Raw genomic sequence first — 22,123 nt, 5'->3', positions numbered from 1 at the left:
ATATGGTTCGGTATGAGTTTTGGATGTTGAAAGTTCATTAGTTCATTAGGCTTAAATTAAGGTGTAATTCGTAGTTTTGATATTGTTTTGTGTGATTTAAGGCCTCAAGTTTGAGTGGACGGGGTCTCAGGGAGATTGATTGGTATGAGTGGACAGGGTCTTGGTGACCTCCGGTGAGATTCAGATATGCTTCAGATCATTTGGAGTGGTTTTGGCAGCTCATTTCTGGTGTTTTCGCACCCGCAACATTTGGTCCGCAGGTGCGAATCTGTAGAAGCGGACATGGGACTGAAGATGCGGTGTTTGGTCGAGCTCATAGATTTCCACAGATACGGCAGTGTGTGCGTAGAAGCACGATCACATAAGCAATATTTGGTCCGTAGATGCGGCTGATGGTCCACATAAGCAGAATTTTGGGGCTTAAGTGGAGTCCACATCTGCGATTTTGAATTAGAGAGCTCGGATTTGGGCGATTTTGGAGGAAATTTTTATGATTTGGTTTGGAGTAAGTATTTTTTACTTGGATTTCTTTATATTTCGTGATTTCAACCTCGATTGTAGTGTTTAATTGATGAATCTAGTTGTAGAAATTGGGGATTTTAGCAAACACTTTTTTAAAATATAAGTTGATGGTTTGAAGGCCGATTTGAGATCGAATTGGATGAAATTGGTATTGTTGGACTCGTATCGGAATTGGGGTTCAGAATTAGTGAGTTTTGTCTAGTTCCGGAGTGCGGGCCTGGTGTTGACTTTTTGATTTTCGTTAAAGATAGAAGATTTATTATTCTAAATCATTTCCTATGGCTTTTATTTATGATATTAAGTTATTTTGGCTAGATTCAAATTGTTCGGAGGTTGATTCACGCGGGAAGGGCTTAATAAAGGATTGATTTTGCTTATTTGAGGTAAGTATCTTGCCTAACTCTGTGTGAAAAAATATTTCCTTAGGATTTGGTCTAATTTTCAATATTTATGCTATGTGAAACGACGTGTACATAAAGTGATGAGTTTGTATACGGGCGTGTGTGTTGGATGTGATCGGATTAGACCTTTGGCTATTAATATGCCTTGTTTTGGACTTATTTGAACATGCTTTTATTTTGTTGTTCATTCCCCGAAACCTTGTATTATTGCGATGAATCCTGTACACATTGTTTTTGAGCCGTGGGCTATATCGTATTGTGGCATTAGTATTGTTATTGTGGTGATGTTGTGGCACATGTGTACGTGAGGTGCATGTGATTGTTATTATTATGTTGTGATTTAGATGCGCATGTGGCAGAATAAGGGTAGTGTGTATATTGATGCGCATGCGGCGAGATAAGGGGACTTATGTGTGTGTTCCTAGTAAGGGCAATTCGTTCACTGTGAAGCACACACGGCGAGATAAGGGGGCCTATGCACATGAAGCTATTTCATAAAAAATGTTTTAAAATGTGAAGTTCACGCAGCATCATAAGGGTGACTTGTGATTTGTGATTATGAGGTGTGGTACCTTGGGGTGATTCTTGTTGTAAACCTTGTATTGGGATGGCTTGAGGGTTTGAACTGTTATTGCTTTCCTTAATTGATTTACTTGTACTTTAACTGTGCATGTGTTAATTTGTTGTGTTATCGCATGATTACTCTTTGTTGCCATTTATTAATTTTGCTTTCTGTTATTAGGTTTATATTGATAATCTACACAAGTTTTATGTCTAGTAAGTGTATTGACTTGAATCGCGTCACTACTCCACTAAGGTTAGTCTTGATAATTACTTGGTACCGATTGTGGTGTACTCATACTATGCTTCTGGATATTTTGTGCATATCTGGGTACCTACCATCAACACCCCACACTTAAACCTTTGCTCGTCCTCGAGCAATCAAGCTACACTTTATAAAGACATGACCTTTTTAAACAACTCTCCTAACTCATTACAGCAAGAATGTTTAAAATAGATTAAGCACAATAACGTAACATCATAGCCTCAAAATTTGACTCAAAAGCACCACGCATAATTTAGAACTCGCTCACTTACTCTAATATAGAGGTCAAGCATTACCTTTCCTTTGTGAATCAAGTGCCCTCACTCAATAATAGAGAGTAGTTTCGCACACAATGAAATGAAGAACAATTAGGAACTCAAGATAGAAATAATTCACTCACTCTCAGAAACAACATTCATATGCCACAAAAGATGCACCATAGGCTTGCCCGTAGTGTACTACTTAACTAATCGAGCCTACTCAGTTAAGGATCAAGTAGGACTTTAATAGGTTGTAATGTAGGCTGCGGGACGGGTAGGATACATTTTGATATAAGAGTGACTATACCTCCCTAAGCACTTTAATACATACAATTTAACATTCAAAACCCCACACTTATGTCAAACCATACTCCACCTTTACATCACTATGCATTAACTCCCTACTTCTTTAAGTACAATTACATCAAGAATTACCACTGTCAAAGAATAATTGTACAACAATACAACATTTTTTTTCTTTATTCTTTCTTTTTCGATTCAAGTGGCTCTTACTTTTTCAATACATTTCACCTTTCTCCTTATTTCATTAGTTCCACTCAAAAGCCAAACCAACCACCCAACACTTCAACCTTTACAAAGTTCATAATAAATTTAAGTGCTCACGAGAAGTTAAAGGTTCAAATAGATGGTCAATTAAAAACAAATAGGTAAAGCTTGTAATGTGGTTGCCAAAGAAACAAGATTACAGGCTCAAAGGGATTAACTAAGATACATACCAATGAGGTGGGTAAAATATATCACTGGCTCAATAAAGAACTGCCTATATCACTTCCAAGACTGAATAAAACTACTATTTTGCTTTGCAAACACACGGGGCAAGTTCTAGACATCAAATGCAATACAAAGAATAACACAAAATCTCAAACACACATGGCACATAAATCACTCAGGATTGGACTATCAAGACACTCTAGTCAAAGCAGTTAGCAAAGTTAAGATCATAAAATTTAAGGTACTTATATAAGAGTCAAAAACTGAGCCTAAGCGTCACACTAAGGCACTCACTATTCTCAAGGCATAATAAAGTTAAGAGATGTTACCTTCAATTTAATTCATAGCACGAGGTTTCCTACTATTCTACAAAACAAAAAAACTAACTACACCCGGTTCAAGCAAATCCCTTGGTAAAGAACCGCGACACAAAGAAAAACCAAGGGGGCATTATTACACTACCTAACAAAAGAAAATCTTTTTTTTGTATTTTTTTCGACTTTAATCCCTTAGGAAACCCGTCAAATGATATCCATCGTCGGGAAAAGTAGAAAATTTTAAATTTTTATGGTTTTTCTCATTTTTCTATCTCTCACTACTAAAAAACAAAACTAAATTACTAAAACATACAACATACAATTTTTCCCCCACCCCACACCTTAAGTTGTGGCATGTCCCCATGACACACAATTAAAAAGTATAAGGTAAAAGAAACTTCCCTGAATTTTCAGTCGGGGTCTGAGTCGAAGTCAGGCTCCATTCCATGCGCCCAAACCAATGCACACATCTATGCAGATTGCTTCTTCTCAGCCTTCTTGTAGTACACCCTACACTTTTCTTTCACTGCATCCTTCTCTTTTGAACCATTCACCTTCCACTCAAGGCTTGCAGCTGGCTTCTACTTTATTACCCATGTTTCTACATTCATCTCAAATGTCTCAGTCTCTTTACCCACTATAAGCATGGGTTTTCTATCATGTATATCCAATATTGCTCTACCCATTGCTAAGTATGGTCTTCCTAAGATAAGGGGGACATCTTTGTTCTCTTCCATTTTTACTATTATGAAATCTACAGGAAATACAAACATATCTACCCGAACTAAGACATCCTCCACTATCCCCTCGGGTATGGTAGTTGTTTCGTCTGCCAACTGCAAAGATATTGGTGCAGACCTTATCTCTCCAATTTCATTCTCCAGCTTCCTGTAAACAGACAAAGGCATTAAATTAATTGAGGCATCAGAATCACATAAAGACTTGTCAAAACTAATAGTGCCTAAAGAGCAAGGCATAGTAAAACTCCCTGGATCTCCACACTTTTGTGGGAGTTTGTTTTGCAATGCTCTATGACCTTCACAATTGAGGTCTCTTCTATCTCCCTCTTCCTTGTAAGTATCTCATTCAAGAATTTGGCATAAGCTGGCATTTGGGAGAGCACTTATGTGAATGGAAAATTTACATTAACCTGTTTCAGCATATCTCAAAATCTCTCAAATTGTTTATCCAGTTTTTCTCGATACAGCTTTTGGGGAAACGATAAAGTTAGCATGTGCTTGCTTTCTTTATGTTCCTCCTTTCTCGAATTCTCTTCCTTCTTCTTTTTGTCAGCTCCCTTCTTGCCTTTCTTCTTCTTATCAACTTCATTTTTCAGCTGCGCCCCACTTTCTTCTTCAGGTACCACCTCTTTTTGGATTGGCGTGGGATATTTCAACACTTATCTGCTTTTCAAGGTCATAACATTCACTGTTTCTTTAGGTTTTCTCTCAGTATCAGCTGGCAAAGTACCTGGGACTCTCTCGGATAATATTATTGCTATCTGTCCCACTTGTCTCTCCAAATTTCTAAACCCAGTGCCTAATTCTTTGATAGCTTCCCGGTGGGCATCAAATCTCTCATCTGTCTTGACAATGAAAGACTTGATTAGATCTTCTAGACAAGATAAGTGGAATGTTGAGGCTGGAACTGTGGCCTCTACTAATTTTAGAAGCTTGGGGCTCTTTGTCCATGGAATCTGGAGTTGTTTTGTTGCCATGCATTGGCAGTACCCCCAGGTGAACTCCATAAAAAATCGGGGTGCTTCTGACCCATTGCATTGAAATTATAATTTCCCATAGCATACACTTCCTTAGATGAGGCTTAACACTCATGAGTAGGGTGTCCTCTTCCCCAAATATCACATGCTACATGCGGTTCACTCTATATCGAAGCTAAGGTCATCCTCCATATTTCTTTTGCCATTGCATCAAGCTGCCCTGCACCGATGTATTACCATCAACTTGGTGAACACCAGTTGATCTTCTTCTTTTAGCACTCTCCGAAGGCCACTGGTTTGCGTCTTAAGACAACTCATCTAGAATTGTGACTATCTCCTCTGGAGTCTTCTTCATCAACGGGACTCCAGCTGGATTACTCAACGTTATACGTGAGCCCGGTGTCAATCCATCCCAAAAATCCTGGAGTTTCATCCATTTTTCAATTTCGCTATGTTGTCACTTTCGAGCTAATTCCTTAAACCTTTCCCAAGCTTCAAACACAATTTCAGTATCTTTCTGGCAGAAGTTATGGATTTCTCTTCTACACTTGCCCGTCTTTGCTGAGGAAAAATATTTATCAAAATATTTTCTGGTCATCTCCTCCCATTTTCTAATTGATCCCGTTGCAAGCTCTTAAGCCACTACTTAGCATCATCTTTTAGTGTGAATGGGAATGCCCTTAAGTATACTGCATCTTGTGACACACCATTATATTGAAAGGTGTTCATAATCTCCTCGAAGTCCATCAGATGTGTATTTGGATCTTCGTTAATCTTCCCTCTAAATACACAGTAGTTTTGTAGAGTTTGGAGTAACCCTTGCTTCAATTCGAAATTGTTCGCTACAACTGGAAAAGGTCTAATACTTGATAAACCTTGGTTGTAGACCGGTCTAGTATAATCACCAAGTGGTCTTCCAGCCCCGGGAGGTATATTTCTAAACTAGTCTGCACCCAAGGGTTGATTCTGAGAAATTCTCCGAGCCCTCTCCTAACATAGACAAGTTGTGCATTTCGAAGAGCAGCTTCCTCCGCATCTCGTGCAGCTTTTTCGCGTTGTTGGGCTGTCTGTCTTGCAGCCAAATCCATATTAACATCATCTCCAACCATGATTTCCTTGGTTAAGGATTGCCCAACCTTTTCTCTATTCTTGGGGAGATTTTTTTCCTTTCTCGGCTGTCGTAGTTGTTTCTCAATTTCTGGTTCGTATGGTAGCACTTCCTTCCCAGAAGATCTGGTCATGCACCAATCTAACCTGTAGCATGCGCACAGTCAAAGAACATCAAGCGTAAAAAGAGAAAAGTAAAATAAAACAAAAGGAAAAATCCTAAATAAGAACTACAAACTATTTCAAAACATTATTGATTGCCAACCCCCAACAACTGAGCCAAAATTTGATGAGCGCAAAACACAACACAAAATTATGCTCACTGGTTGAATATAGTATAATATAATATCGTATCCACAAGGATTGGAGTTAAAAAATATTATTATAGTTTGTAGCTTGATTGCTATCCAAAATGATCGACATTTGAGAATTATGTGAATTAAAACTTAAATTAACTAAGAATCTAGAACTAATTGACTAATGACAATCTAACAAAAGTAAGCAAGGAAGATATCAATAGGGGAGAATAGGGGTTGATTTGATAGATGCAAGATAAATGTCTGGGATTTAACTCTAGTTAATTCATTTCAAATGCTCAAGTGTGTCTCTCGAATTTACTCAATTATTAGTTCAAACGTTTAATAGAAACTCCTCTCTCGATTAAGTATCAACCTCACAATATGAACCAATTTAAGCTCGGTGAAGATATGCAAGAATTCGTAGGGGATTGGGCATTAGGAGAACCTCTCTCGATTATCCTTCTAACTAGGTCCAAACACTAATTCAACTAGCCTCTTTCAATTACTAAGAAGAATTAATGAACTCAACCCATAAGATAATGTAAAGATATCACAAGTTATGCCTCTCTCGATTACATGAACATGTGAATATAGATGCAACAATTAAAACACCTAAAACGATTCAATGCATAAAAACTAGAGTTAATATCCATAAACTATTATCAATACACCAAATTCATCAATCTCTAAAGAGAACTACTCCATAGATACGGAGTAATTCATCACAAATATAAAGAAAAACATAAAAAGATCCAAACTCTTGTCTTGAGTGAGGATTGAATGATGAATCCCTTGTGCTTTCGATTCTCCACCTCCTTTTTAGCCTCCTTAGGTCTTAGATGTGTCAACATTTCCTAAAAATAACGTTTTCCCATATATATATACCAAGTAGGGTCGAGCCCAGAAGAAAATACCTTCTCCCACGCAAAATAGGAAAATACTTTGTAAATATTACACAGGTGCGCCGCATGGGGCGACGCGCCATGCAGGGCATTAGTGGGAAAGTTCAGAGAGTTAAAATCTGTCAGGTAGCCGGATAATGTACAGGCGCAGCACGCCACGCGCTACCCCACACGCCGCGGGTGTACTCTTTTCTCAGAGTCTGGCTTTTTGCTTCAATTTTGACATCCAGACATAGTATTCTACCTCCGAACGCGATCCCGGCTTAATCCCTTGGGCTTTTACTCAGATTTCAAAGCTCCAAATAGCTCAAATTAGCTCCATAATATTTACATAGCTCAGAATTCTCCTACAAGTCATAAAATACACAATTAGTGAAGAACACTAGCTATTAGAGCTCAAACTCAATTAAAGTTTAGTAAATTTGAGTGCAATAAGTGACTAAAACATGAGATTATAGCCTACCATCAAAATGGCGAAAGTTGGAATTGTTGATAAGTTTTACGGGGAGTGGACTTTTTGATAACGAGGTCGGATTTCGATTATGAATGTTAGAGTAGGTCCGTAATATCAAATATGACTTGTGTGCAAAATTTGGAGTCAATCAGACGTGTTTTGATAGGTTTCAGCGTCGTTCATAGAAAATTGGAAGTTCAAAATTCATTAGGCTTGAATCTATGTGCGATTCTTATTTTTATGTTATTCGAGGTGATTTGAGGTCTCGACTAAGTTCGTATCGTATTTTAGGACTCGTTGCTATGTTTGGTTGACGTCCCGGGGGCCTCGGATTGATTTCGGATGGTTAACGGATCGAAAAGGGGACTTAGTGCATTGCTGAAGCTCTCCAGCTTCTAGTGTAATTGCAGCTACAGAGTGGAGATCGCAGGTGCGTTCTCGCAGAAGTGAGAAGGGAGCCGCAGAAATGGCCAGGGAGGAAGTGAGCAGAGGTCGCAGGTGTGAGGTTATTTTCGCACCTACGTGGTCACAGATGCGGCGTTAAAGGGCGCAGAATTGGAGCTGGGCTAGCCTGGGCAAGGTGCAGGTGCGAGGGGTTAACCGTATCTACGAGCCCGCTGGTGCGAGCGAGGCTCCGCAGATGCGGAAGTGAGGGAGAGGCATGTTACCGCAGAAGCGGCTCCGCAGGTGTGGAACCTGGAGTGGAGATGCAGGCCTGGGGGACTTAAGTGATTTCTGCAAAAGAGAGGATTTTGCCACCGAAGCGGTTCCGCAGGTGCGGATATTTGGTCACACGTGCGAAAAGCTTGGGCAGATTATTAAAATAAGGGTTCGCGATTTTTGCTTCATTTCAAACATTTCATGCATGGTTTAAGCGATACTTAAGAGGGTTTTCGAGGGGATTCTTCAGGTAAGTCCCTTGTGCTGATTTTTTGTTACATCCCGTACTTTAATACTAGGATGAGTCGTAGTAATCCATATGAGCTTGAAGGGATTAAGACCATTCACGAGGTTATAAAGGATTTGTGATTATGTTATTGTAAGACCCCGTAAGTTTAACAACCTTGATACTGTTATATACATTTGATATGGTATTTTGATGGAACATTTTTGTAAAAGAAGGTTTGAAAAATATGATTTTATATAGTTAATAATATTACTACTTTCGAATATGCTTTAAATTATACAAAGAATATAAGAAGTTTATGAGATTTTCTTTATTGTAAAGATAGAAATTATTTTCTCACAAGAAAAGAAGGTTATCTTTTACCATTTTAAGAATTAAGCGTACGAAAATTTATACTCTTTATATGAGATTAGGAAAATTAGAAGTTGAGAAAATATATGTATTTTTTACATGGATGTTTTAATAAAATAATAGTGTATGTATTGATTTTATATGGTACCATGATTTATTAATATTTTAATAGTAGTACTTTAGAATGAAAACAAGACTATTTTCGAGATTATAAGTATTTATGCTATTTCAAACAAGTGATAAGTAAATTCGTGAAGGTGAGGGTAAGCAAATCGAAGAAAATGAATTTTATCGAAGTTTGACATTTTGAGATAAAACACAGTCCAAGCTACAATACCCCGTATTTATGGACTAGTGCCATACAAGGTACCATATGATCATGATAGTAAGGTATATAAAGTGTGTTAAAAGTGAGTAGTATTTTAAGTAATTTTAGATAATTTCTAATTATGTGGATAATTGGGTAATTATTGGTTAATGGGAGATTAACATTTTGATTAGGAAATTGGTGGATAATTAGTTAAAATCTTTGGATAAACCTATGAAACTTTAACGTGGCAGCAATATATGTTCTATTTCACGACTCTTAAGTCACTTTGAAAGGTGGCAACATTTAAAGTAATAACTACCTTATCTCATTTGGTTGAAGAAGGGTTATCAAGAAAGCCAAAAAAGGGTACGGCTATATTCATTTTCCATTCTTGTAGAGAACAACAACCCATTCTTTATTAGTAACATTGATCATAAATTTTAAAGAGGGATGCTAAGATTTGCAAAGTGACGATGGAGCTTAATCAATTCACTTAAAACAACGACGTGCGAGATTTGCGATTCTAAGGGAGTACGGTGCAATCTTTCTCAAGAATGTCATACAAATGTTTCCCTATTTTGATCCGTTGTTACGTGTTTTGTCGCAAAAGACGTGTGATAGAGAAATTGTCAAGAGAATCGGTCCAGGTATGTTAAGGCTATCTCTCCTTTCTTTTGGCATGATCTAAGTAACGATACATAAATGTAATTTTATTCCATAAATTGTTCTACTCTTAGCAGTTAAGGATGTCTATGTTATTCATTCCGGTAAAGTTATATTCAAGTATGTCTAAGTACGTTCCTAAGTCTCTATTGAGGTATATGATAAAGATGTTAATGTTCATAATGGTATTATATGCATCATGCATTTACCACCGAGCTACGGCCAGTTTGGCAGTTACACATTTACCACCGAGCTACAGCCGGTCGGGCAGTCATGCATTTACCACCGAGCTATGGCTGGTTGGGAAGCTACACATTTACCACCGAGCTATGGCCGGTCGGGCAGTCATGCATTTACCACCACGCTACGGCCGATCGGGCAGTTACCACTGATCTGTTGGGCCCTTCAAGTTTATCAGTACTGTTCTATTTTCCATACAGTTATATTAGAGATTTAGACTATGTTGACACTTAGTAGCTCATGTATTCAGTGACACCACGATTTTGGGATTTGTTGTTTTTGAGTTTCAGTTGTTTTTATGAGTTATCTATGAGATTTTCCATTAATAAACATGTTAAATCATGTCTTTAATTTAGAATGCGTAGATATTATGTGATTGTCAGCTTACCTAGTAATATGATAGGTGCCATCACGACAGGTTGAGATTTGGATCGTGATAAGTTGGTATCAGAGCACTAGGTTACTTAGGTCTCACGAGTCATGAGTAGGTTTAATAGAGTTTGGCGGATCGATACGTAGATGTCTGTACTTATCTTTGAGAGGCTGCCAAACCATTTAGAAACTTCACTTTCTTGTATTCTTGTCATACGAATTTGTTGATACCGGAAACTAAAATTCTATTATTCTATTCTCTCAAAGATGGTAAGGACACGCGCGACCGGACAGGGGGGACGGTCACCAGTACCACCAGCTAGGGCCACGAGACGTTGGGGCCGCAGTAGAGACCGAGGTGTAGCTCGTACAGTAGCTAGAGCAGAACTTGTGGAGACACCAGTTGCTCCAGCTCAGGAGCAGATACCAGATATGGATGAGCCGGTGGGACCAGCTCAGACACCAGCTGTGCCCAATGTGATTCCAAGCATTTAGGAGTCTCTGGCACGGATATTGATTATATTCACTAGCCTTGCTCATCGGTTTCAATTCAGGCCATACAAGACACTTCTCAGGTCGGGGGAGGTGCTCAGACTCCTGCCACACGTACTCCAAAGTAGGTAGTTTAGGGGCTCCAAACATCGGGGGTACTACCAGCCCAGCCGATTACAGCTGCTCGGGCCTAGGTTGGTGCACCTATAAATGATGAGGAGCAGAAGAGACTAGAGCAGTTTGGGAGGTTCGGGCCTCCAGAGTTCAGTGGGGCTGAGTCAGAGGATGCTCAGGATTTCTTAGATAGGTGCCAGCGGATTCTTCACATGGCGGGTATTCTGTAGACTAGTGGAGTTTCATTTACTACTTTTCAGCTGTTTGGGGCAACCTTCAGATTGTGGTATTCCTATGATTTGAGCAGGCCAGTCGGCACTGCACCACTTACGTGGCATGAGTTCTCAGTTCTCTTCTTAGAGAAGTTTATTCTACAGACCCGCAGTGAAGAGTTGCGTAAGCAGTTTGAGCAGCTACGCCACGAGGGTATGTCAATGACCCAGTATGAGATGATATTTTCAGAGTTGGCTCGTCACACGATCTAGTTGGTTCCCACAGAGAGGGAGAGGATTAGGAATTTCATTGATGGCCTCAACTATGGACTACGCTTCGCCATGACTCGGGAGATTGTGTTAGGTGTTAGGTTCGACGAGGTGGTTGATATTGCTAGATGCCTAGAGCAGGTTCGTATTCAGGAGCGTGAGGAGAGGGAGGTCAAGAGGCCTCGTGGTTCAGGTAGTTTCAGCAGTGTCTCATCTGGAGGACAATTCCACCACAATAGGGGTCATCCTTATTGGCCTGCTCAGATGGCTCATCTAGTTCATCATGGTGCATCAGCTAGCCATGGTTCATACAGTGCTCATCCGGGTCAGTGATCTCTCAGTGCCCTTCAAGCTCAGAGTTCATCCCATGCTCCATCAGTTCAGGGTTCATCTGCACCAGGTCCTTTTAGTAGTTATTCTGGTTCTCGGGGTCCGATTCAGTACCATCCACCATTGATGGATCAGAGTTTCTTTGAGTGTGGAGAGTTTCAGCATATGAAGAGGCATTGTCCCCGTCTTTTGGGAGGTCCAGTTCAGTAGAGGGGTCAGGCTATGACTTTCGCACCAGCTATATCACCACCCGCTCAGCCAACTTAGGGTGGGGCTCATGCAGCTAGAGGTCACCCTAGAGGGGGAGGCCGATCAGGTGTCGGTCAGGCTCGATACTATGCTTTACCCGCTAGGCCAGAGGTCTTTGCTTCAGACGCAGTGATCACATGTATTATTTCAGTGTGCCAGAAGGATGCTTCCATATTATTTGACCCTGGTCCCACTTATTCATATGTATCATCGTATTTTGCTTGTTATTTGGATATGCCCCATGAGTCCTTAGTTCGCATGTTCATGTATCTACGTCAGTGGGCAATTCTATTATTGTGGACCGTGTGTATCGATCATGTGTGGTGACGAGTTGATATCTTATTGCTTAGTATAGTTTATTTTGACGTGATTCTGGGCATGGATTGGTTGTCCCCATGTCATGCTATTCTGGATTGTCACACTAAGATCGTGACGTTGGCGATGCCGGGGTTGCCTAGGATTAAGGGGAAAGGTTCTCTGGACTATGTTCCCAGTAGGGTGATTTTATATTTTAAGGTCCAACAGATGGTTGGGAAGGGGTGTTTGTCATATTTTTCTTTTGTGAGGGATGTTGGTGCTGATACTCCTACCATCGACTCTGTTCCGGTAGTGCGATACTTTCCGGATGTGTTTCCTGTAGACCTTTCGGGCATGCCACCAGACAGGGACATTGATTTTGGTATTGACTTTGTGTCTAGCATTCAGCCCATTTCTATTCTTCCGTATCTTATGGCACTAGCAGAGTTGAAGGAATTGAAAGAGCAGCTTCAGGAGCTTCTTGATAAGGGGTTCATTAGGCCTAGTGTGTCGCCTTGGGGTGCACCGTTTCTGTTTGTCAAGAAGAAGGATGGTACTATATGGATGTGCATTGATTATAGGCAGTTGAACAAAGTTACAATTAAGAACAAGCATCCTTTGCCGCGCATTGATGACTTATTTGACCAGCTTCAGGGATTTAAAGTGTTCTCTAAGATTGATTTGAGGTCTGGGTATCACCAGTTGAAGATTTAGATTCTAATATTATGAAGACGGCATTCAAGACCCGCTATGGTCACTACGAGTTCCTTGTGATGTCGTTTGGGCTGACCAATGCCCCAGCAACATTCATGCATCATATGAATAGTGTATTCTAGTCATATCTTGATTCGTTTTTCATAGTATTTATTGATGATATCCTGGTGTACTCATGTAGCCAGAAGGAGAATGCACAACATTTGAGGATTGTACAATAGACATTGAGGGAGAAGAAATTTTTTGCTAAATTCTCTAAGTGTGAGTTTTGGCTCGGTTCTGTGGCATTCTTGGGACACGTGGTGTCCAGTGAGGTGATCAAGGTGGATCCGAAGAATATTGAGGCGGTTCAGAGTTGGCCCAGACCGTCTTTAGCTACTGAGATTCAGAGTTTTCTTATTTTGGCCGGATATTAACGCCACTTCATGGAGGGTTTCTCATCCATTGCAGCGCCTTTGACTAGGTTTACCTAGAAGGGTACCCCATTCAGGTGGTCTGATGAGTGTGCGGAGAGCTTTCAGAAGCACAAGACTGCCTTGACTACAACTCCAGTTCTAGTTTTGACTTCAGCATCGGGTTCATATACAGTGTATTGTGAAGCTTCTCGGATTGGTATTGGGTGTGTCTTAATGCAGGAGGGTAGAGCGATTGCTTATGCTTCATGCCAGTTGAAGCCCTATGAGAAGAACTACCCCGTTCATGATTTAGAGTTGGCAGCCATTGTCCATGCATTAAAGATTTGGAGGCATTATCTCTACAGCGTGTCTTGTGAGGTATTTACAGATCATTGGAGTCTACAACACTTGTTCAAGCAAAAGGATCTAAATTTGAGGCAGCGTAGATGGTTGGAGCTGTTAAAAGACTACGATATTGCCATTTTGTATAATCACGGGAAGGCCAATGTGGTGGCCGATGCTTTGAGTAGAAAGACGGTGAGTATGGGTGGCCTTGCTTATATTCTTGTTCGTGAGAGACCGCTTGCATCAGATGTTCAGGCTTTGGCCAATCAGTTCTTGAGGTTAGATGTTTCGGAGCCTAGTCGGGTTCTAGCTTGCAAGGTTTCTTGGTCTTCTTTATATGATAGCATGAGAGAGCGTCAGTATGACGACCCCCATTTGCTTGTCCTTAAGGACACGATTTAGCACGGTGATGCCAATGAGGTTTCTATTGGAGACGATGGGGTGTTGCGGATGGAGGGTCATATTTGTGTGCCGAATGTGGATGGGTTACATGAGTTGATTCTTGAGGAGGCCCACAGTTTGAGGTATTCCATTCATCCGGGTGCCGCAAAGATGTATCAGGACTTGAGGCAACATTATTGGTGGAGGCGGATGAAGAAAGATATGGTGGAGTTTGTAGCTCGGTGCTTAAATTTTCAGCAGGTGAAGTAGGAGCATCAGAGATCAGGCAGTTTTCTTAAGAGGCTTGAGATTCCTGAGTGGAAATGGGAGCGTATCACCATGGGCTTTGTTGTTGGACTCCCACGGACCTTGAAAAAATTTGATGCTATTTGGGTGATTATGGACCAGCTGACTAAATTTGCGCATTTCATTCCAGTTGGGACTACCTATTCTTCAGAGCGGTTGACTGAGATCTATATCCACGAGATTGTTCGCCTTCATAGTGTGCCGGTGTCCATTATTTCTGATCGGGGCACACAGTTCACATTGCAGTTTAGTAGAGTAGTGCAGCGAGAGTTAGGCACACGGGTTGAGTTGAGTATAGCATTTCAGCCTCAGACGGACGGACAGTCCGAGCGCACCATTCAGATATTGGAAAATATTTTACGCGCTTGTGTCATGGATTTTGGGGGTTCTTGGGATCAGGTTCTACTGCTTGCAGAGTTTGCCTACAATAACAGCTACCAATCGAGTATTCAGATGGCTCCGTATGAGGCCTTATATGCGATGTGGTATCGATCTCTAGTTGAGTGGTTTGAGCCAAGGGAGGCTAGGTTGTTGGGCACGGATCTGGTTCGGGATGCCTTGGAAAAGGTAAAGTTGATTCAGGACCGACTTCGCATGACATAGTCTAGATAGAAGAGTTACGCCGATCGGAAGGTTCATGATGTTGCCTACATGGAAGCAGAGAAGGTTTTGCTCAAAGTTTCACCCATGAAGGGTGTTATGAGGTTCGGGAAGAAGAGCAAGTTGAGTCCTCGGTATATTGGCCATTTTGAGGTGGTTAAGAGGATTGGAGAGGTGGCCTACAAGCTTGCATTGCCACCTAGTCTATCGAGTGTTCACCTAGTGTTTCATGTTTCCATACTCCGGAAGTATTTAGGTGATCCGTCTCATGTTTTGGACTTCAGCACGGTTTAGTTATATGGGAATTTGACTTATGATGTGGAGCCGGTGGCCATTTTGGATCGGCAGGTTCGAAAGTTGAGATCAAAGAATATAGCTTCAGTAAAAGTACAGGGGAGAGGTTAGCCAGTCGAGGTGGCTACTTGGGATACCGAGTGGGAGATGCGGAGTAGCTATCCACACCTATTTGAGACTCCAGGTATGATTCTATACTCGTTCGAACATTTGTTTAAGAGGGGGAGAATGTAAAGACCCGGCCGGTCATTTTGAGTATTGTATCCCCGTTCCTCCATTTATTACTTGTTCTATGTCCAGTTGTGATTATGTTACTTGCCTGAGTGGTTGGTTTGGTTTCAGGGATGCTTCAGAATGAATTGGGACACTTAGTCCCAAGGTTGGAAGCCTAAGTTGAGAGAGTTATCCGAATGTTGACTTATGAGTAAACGACTCCGGAATGGAGTTTTGATGGTTCCGATAGCTTTGTATGGTTATTTTGGACTTACAAGTATTTCCAGATATTGATTTGGAGGTCCATAGGTCATTTTGGCTTGAATTGGCGAAAGTTGGAAAGTTGAAGGTTTGAAAAGTTGAGAAGTTTGATCGAGAGTTGACTCTATTGTTATCGGGATCGGATTTTGGTTTCGGAAGTTGGATTAGATCCGTTGTGTCAGTTATGACTTGTGTGCAAAATTTGAGTTCAATCAGAGTTGATTTGATAGGTTTCGGCATCGATGAAGCTATCACATTCGTGTAGAGTTAGAGGATTTTGTTCTTTGTGTTCGCGAAGGTTTAGTGGTTCTGTGCATCGCGATCGCGAGAGGGGTTCTGGGTTCTGCGTTCGCGAGAGGAGGATGAGGCCCACTTGGGCACCAGGCATTTAGCCTTCACGTTAATGAGAATGGAGTCGCGTTCGGTAGGCATTGGGTCCGAGGTCATTGCATTTGCCAGGGGTTTGTCGCGTTCGCGTAAGAGGAATTTTCAAGGGTGAACTTTTGTGCTTCGCGAACGCGAGGCACTTTCCGCATTCGTGAAGGAGGCGTACGTGGGTAGATTGAAAAACCCCAAATCGTGGGTTAGAGTATTATTTCATATTTGGATTTGGGGAGCTCGGCTAGGGGCAATATTTTAGAGGGATTTCACTATGAATCAAGAGGTTAGCTATTTTTGATCACTTTTGTCCAATAATATTGAATACCCATTGATTTCTACACTTAGAGTATGTGTTTTAAGGTGCAATATGGGGGATTTTGGATTAGTGATTGGAGAGTATGATTTGGGGGTTTGAATGTCGATTTGTGGTCGGAATTGGATGATTTTGGTATGATTGGACTTATTATTGAATGGGTGTTTGGATTTTGTGACTTTGTTGGGTTCAGAGGCGTGGGCCTAGGGTTTACTTTTTGAATTTGGTTAAAGAACTTAGCTTTATCGTATGAAATCGATTCATGTAGCTTATATTGATTATATTAAGTTGTTTGTGAATAGATTCAGTCATTCGTAGGCCGATTCATATATTATGACTTGCACGTGTAGTTGGATTAGATTTTCGGGAAGATCATAGCTGGTTTGGAAGAATAATTCTCAATTCGGAAGCTTTAAGTTGGAAGAGTTGACCAAGGTTTGACTTTTGAGTAAACGACCTCGGATCAGAGTTTTGACGGTTTCGTTTGCTCCGGATGATGATTTTGAACTTAGGCATATGACCAGATTTAGATTTAGAGGTCCGTAGGTTGATTTGATGCTTTTTGGCGAAAGTTGGAAGATTGAAGGTTGATAGGTTTGACCGAGAGTTGACTTTGTTGATATCGGATCCAGATTATGGTTCCGGGAATTGGTATAATTCCGTTGTGTTATTTGGGACTTGCATGCAAAATTTGAGGTCATTCCGGATTGATTTGATATGGTTCGGCATGAGTATTAGAAGTTTACAAATTCATTAGTTCATTAGGCTTTAATTGATGTGCGATTCATGGATTTGATGTTATTTGGTTTGATTTGAGGTCTTGAGTAGGTTCGTGTTATGTTTTGGGACTGGTTTGTGTGATTGGACGGGGTCCCGGGGGACTCAGGTGTGTTTCAGATGTGTTTGGGTGGTGTCACGCTCTTATTTGATGTTTCAGCATCGTTTCTTTGGGTAGCAAGGATACTATATTTATAAAAAAAAACTTTGGATTTGTTATTAGATTGAACCATTAGATTTGTATCGTAATTACAGAACCATAGCAACAAGAATCGTCGAATTTCGAGGTCGTATAAGAGGGTAATGCGCATTTCCATCTGGGGAAAGATTGTTGGTTTCTGGTGCGAACCTTTATTCTTCGCGAATGCGAAGAAGGAATTTTGGGTTGATTGATCAACGCAAAAATTTATTCTTCGCGAATGCGAAGGTGTCCCGCGAACGCGAAGAACAAAAATTAACTAAGCAGTGTTTTAAATGGACATACCGAGCATTTTAGTATTTTGAGCATATCTTGAGTTCTAGAGCTCCGTTTGAGGTGATATTTACGGAGTTGTTCTCGTATCATGAAGGGGGTAAATATATGACTTTTATTTTGATGTTTTATGTGATTATTTCAGTTGGTTATTATTTTTATCCGTGTTTGAATTGTAGAAATTGGGGTTTTGAGCCCAAAGTTGAGAAATGGTAAATCCATAATTTGAGGGTCAATTCATGGATGAAATTGGACGATTTTCTGGATATATACTACATAAGTTAAGGGTAATATTTATTTTCGATAATTTTTGAAATCCAGGCATGTGGGCTCGGGGGTTAACTATGTTGACTTTTCGAGCGTAGTTGGGAATGTTTATAAATTATTAAATTATGAGTATTGGAGTATATTTTGATTGGTTTGCACGTTATGTGATAAGTTTCGGATCTTTTGGCATTGGTTTGAGGTGTTAGAGAGGCGTTGGAGCCGGTTATCGGATTTCGGAGCAAGGTAAGTCTCCTGTCTAACCTTGTGAGGGGAAATTTACCCCGTAGGAGTTATATTTATTATGTGCTACATGTTGTGGGAGCTACGCACGTATGGGGTGACGAGTATCCATGCGTATGCTAGAATTCCTGATTATGTCAAGGTAGACTTAGACTCACGCCATGCTTTAATTGTACTGTTTGAGTTATTCTTGCATGTTTAAATGCTTTAATTTACATTTAGCTTGAGACTAGACTTGCGTAGAGTATCAGACTTGCTATTTTAGATACTTGACGAGCTACTTGATTAGCCGTGATTGTATTTTTCTTTACGGAATTTTTCCGCGTTGTGAGTATTTATCCGATAGTTTTTCTTGAATTTTATAACTCACACATATATTCATGAGTGGGGTCAGTGACCCGTCAATGTTTCATATTCTAATGGGATCGGGTTGAACGCCTCTGCAATAGTCTTATGGGATCGGGCCATTCGCCTCAGTGGTATCATGTAACACACTCTTACGGGATCCGGTTATTCGCCTCGGCAATATCATGTATCATACTCTTATGGGATCGGGCCATTCGCCTCGGCAAAATTATGTATCACACTCTTATGGGATCGGGCCGTTCGCCTCAACAGTATCATATTCTTATGGGATCGGGTTGTTCCCTCAGCAGGATTATGTATCACAATCTTATGGGATCATGCTATTTGCCTCGACAGTATCATGTATCATATTCTTATGGGATCGGGCTGTTCGCCTCTGCAAGATTATGTACCACACTCTTATGGGATCAAACCTTTCACCTTGGTAGCTATATGAAATACTCTTATGGGATCGGGCCGCTCAACTCGGCAGAGTCATGCGAAATACTTGATAAAGAGTCCCCGTACTCATGAGTTTCCGGACTTGAGATGTGACTGTTGAATTGGTGTTGACCATTACGTATTCCATTTTATGAGGTATCCGATAATTGAGGACATTGTGTTCACTGTTCAGTTGTAGACCGTATTATTTTCCTATCTCTGTTCTCACTGTTTACTTACCATATTTCATACTTGTCTACCTTATTATATTTGATTTATTGGACCACTAGTAAGTGTCAATGTCGACTCCTCGTCACTACCTCTTCGGGGTTAGGCTAGATACTTACTAGGTATGCGTTGATTTACGTACTCACACTACACTTCTACACTGAATGTGCAGGTAGTGAGGCATGTACGTTAGGTGGTCATCTTGGCGCACTGGCGCTGTCACGGCCCAAATCTCACTCTCCAATCCGTAGTCCAAAATTCCCAAAATTTCACCTCAAAAATACATAAACTAGGTGGGAAATTAAGTGGGTATTCAATATTACTGAATAAAAATGATTAAAAGTGACTTATCTCTTGAAATTTAGTGAAATCCCCTTCAAAAATCGCCTTAATCTGAGCTCCCAAAGTCCAAAAATGAATAAAACCTCGGAACCCTTCGAATATATACACTGCCCAGGTAATTCGCACCTGCGAAGCCACTTAACCGCATTTGCGTTCTTGCTGGCGCAACAAATCCTCCGCTTCTGTAGTTCCCCTGACGACCTCCTGCACTCGCACATGCGGACAAGATTCCGCATCTACGGAGCCGCACCAGCGACCCCCTCTCCGTTTCTACAGAGACTGCTGCAACACGCCCACTTCGCACCTGCGTCCCTCTTCCGCATATGTGATCTCGTAGGTGCGGCCAAATATCTCACACCTGCGCTGCCTCACAGCCCCAGCTAAAACTGCTCCTGCAATGCCTCCTTCGCTTCTGCGGGCGCACCTGCGACCAAATCCTTCGCAGGTGCGGTCGCACCAGTCCAGAACTCTTCTACCATTTTCCTAAGTTCAGATTCGATTTGTTAACCATCTGAAATCCACCCGAAGCCCCCGGGACCCCAACCAAACATACCAACAAGTCCTAAAACACGATATGAAGTTAGTCGAGGCCTCAAATCACATCAAGCAACATCAAAAACATGAATCGCACCCCAATTCAAGCCTAATGAAACTAATGAATTTCCAACTTCTTCAATCTATGCCGAAACCTATCAAATCAACTCCGATTGACCTCAAATTTTGCACACTAGTCATACATGACACAACGGACCCTTACCAACTTCCGAAACCAAAATTTGAGCCCGGTAACCACAAAGTCAACTCTCGATTAGACTTTCAACTCTCCAAACTTCTATTTTTCCAACTTTCGCCAGTTCGAGCCATAATCATCTATGGACCTCTAATTCAGTATACGGACATACTCCTAAGTCCAAAATCACCATTCAGAGCTATCAGAACCCTAAAAACTTCATTTCGGAGCCATTTACACATAAGTCGACATCCGGTCAACTCTTTCAACTTAGGCTTCCAACCTTGGGGCTAATTGTCCCAAGTCATTCCGAAACACCCCCGGAACCAAACCAACTACCCCGACAAGTCACATAACAACCAATGAGCATGGAATAAGTTATAAATCGGGGAACGAGGCTATAATAGTCAAAATGGCCGGCCGGGAAGTTACATCCTCCCCCTCTTAAACAAATGTTTGTCCTCGAACGGGTTTAGAATCATACGTGGAGTCTCAAATAGGCATGGATATCTGCTCTGCATCTCCCGCTCGGTCTCGCAAGTAGCCTCCTCGACTGGCTGGCCTCTCCACTGCACCTTCACTGATGCTATATTCTTTGACCTCAACTTCCGAACCTACCGACCGAAAATGGCCACCGGCTCCACATCATAAGTCAAATCACCATCCAACTGAACCGTGCTGAAGTCAAAAACATGAGACAGATCACCGACATACTTTTGGAGCATGGGAACATGAAACACTGGATGAACACTCGATAGACTAGGCGGCAATGCAAGCTTGTAAGCCACCTCTCCAATCCTCTCAAGCACCTCAAAAGGCCCAATATACCAAGGGCTCAACTTGCCCTTCTTTCCGAACCTCATAACACACTTCATGGGTGAAACTCTAAGCAGTACCTTCTCTCCCACCATGTAAGCAACATCACGAACATTTTGATCGGCGTAGCTCTTCTATCTAGAGTACACCGTACGAAGCCGATCCTGAATCAACTTAACCTTGTCCAAAGCATCCTGAATCAAGTCAGTACCTAATAGCCTAGCCTAACCCTGCTCAAACCAACCCACCAGAGGCCGACACCGTCTCCCATACAAAGCCTCATATGGAGCCATCAAAATGCTCGATTAGTAGCTATTGTTGTAGGTAAACTCTACAAGCGGCAGAAATGGATCCTAAGAACCCCCAAAATCCATGATACAAGCGCGTAGCATATCCTCCAATATCTAAATAGTGCGCTCAAACTGTCCGTCTGTCTGAGGATGGAATGTTGTACTCAACTCAACCCGTGTGCCTAACTCTCGCTGCACTTCCCTCCAAAACTATGACGTGAATTGCGTGTCCCGATCTGAAATGATGGACAGCGGCACACCATGAAGGCAAACAATCTTACAGATGTATATCTCCACCAACCGCTTCTAAGAATAAGTAGTCCCAACCAAAATGAAATGCGCGGACATGGACAACAAATCTACAATCACCCAAATAGCATCAAACATACTCGAAGTCCGTGGGAGCCCAACTACGAAGTCCATGGTGATACACTCCCATTTCCACTACAGAATCTCAAGCCTCTAAAGCAAGTCGCCCGGTCTCTGATGCTCGTACTTCACCTGCTGACAATTTAGGCACTGAGCTACAAACTCACTATATATTTCTTCATCCTCCTACACTAATAATGCTGCCTCAAGTCCTGATACATCTTTGCGGCACCCGGATGAATGGAATACCACGAACTGT

This window comes from Nicotiana tabacum, chromosome 21 (genome assembly GCF_000715075.1).
Source record: "Nicotiana tabacum cultivar K326 chromosome 21, ASM71507v2, whole genome shotgun sequence".
In the NCBI taxonomy this organism is placed as follows: Eukaryota; Viridiplantae; Streptophyta; class Magnoliopsida; order Solanales; family Solanaceae; genus Nicotiana; species Nicotiana tabacum.
The sequence above is the reverse complement of the archived record's forward strand: the minus strand, read 5'-3'. Positions refer to the sequence as shown.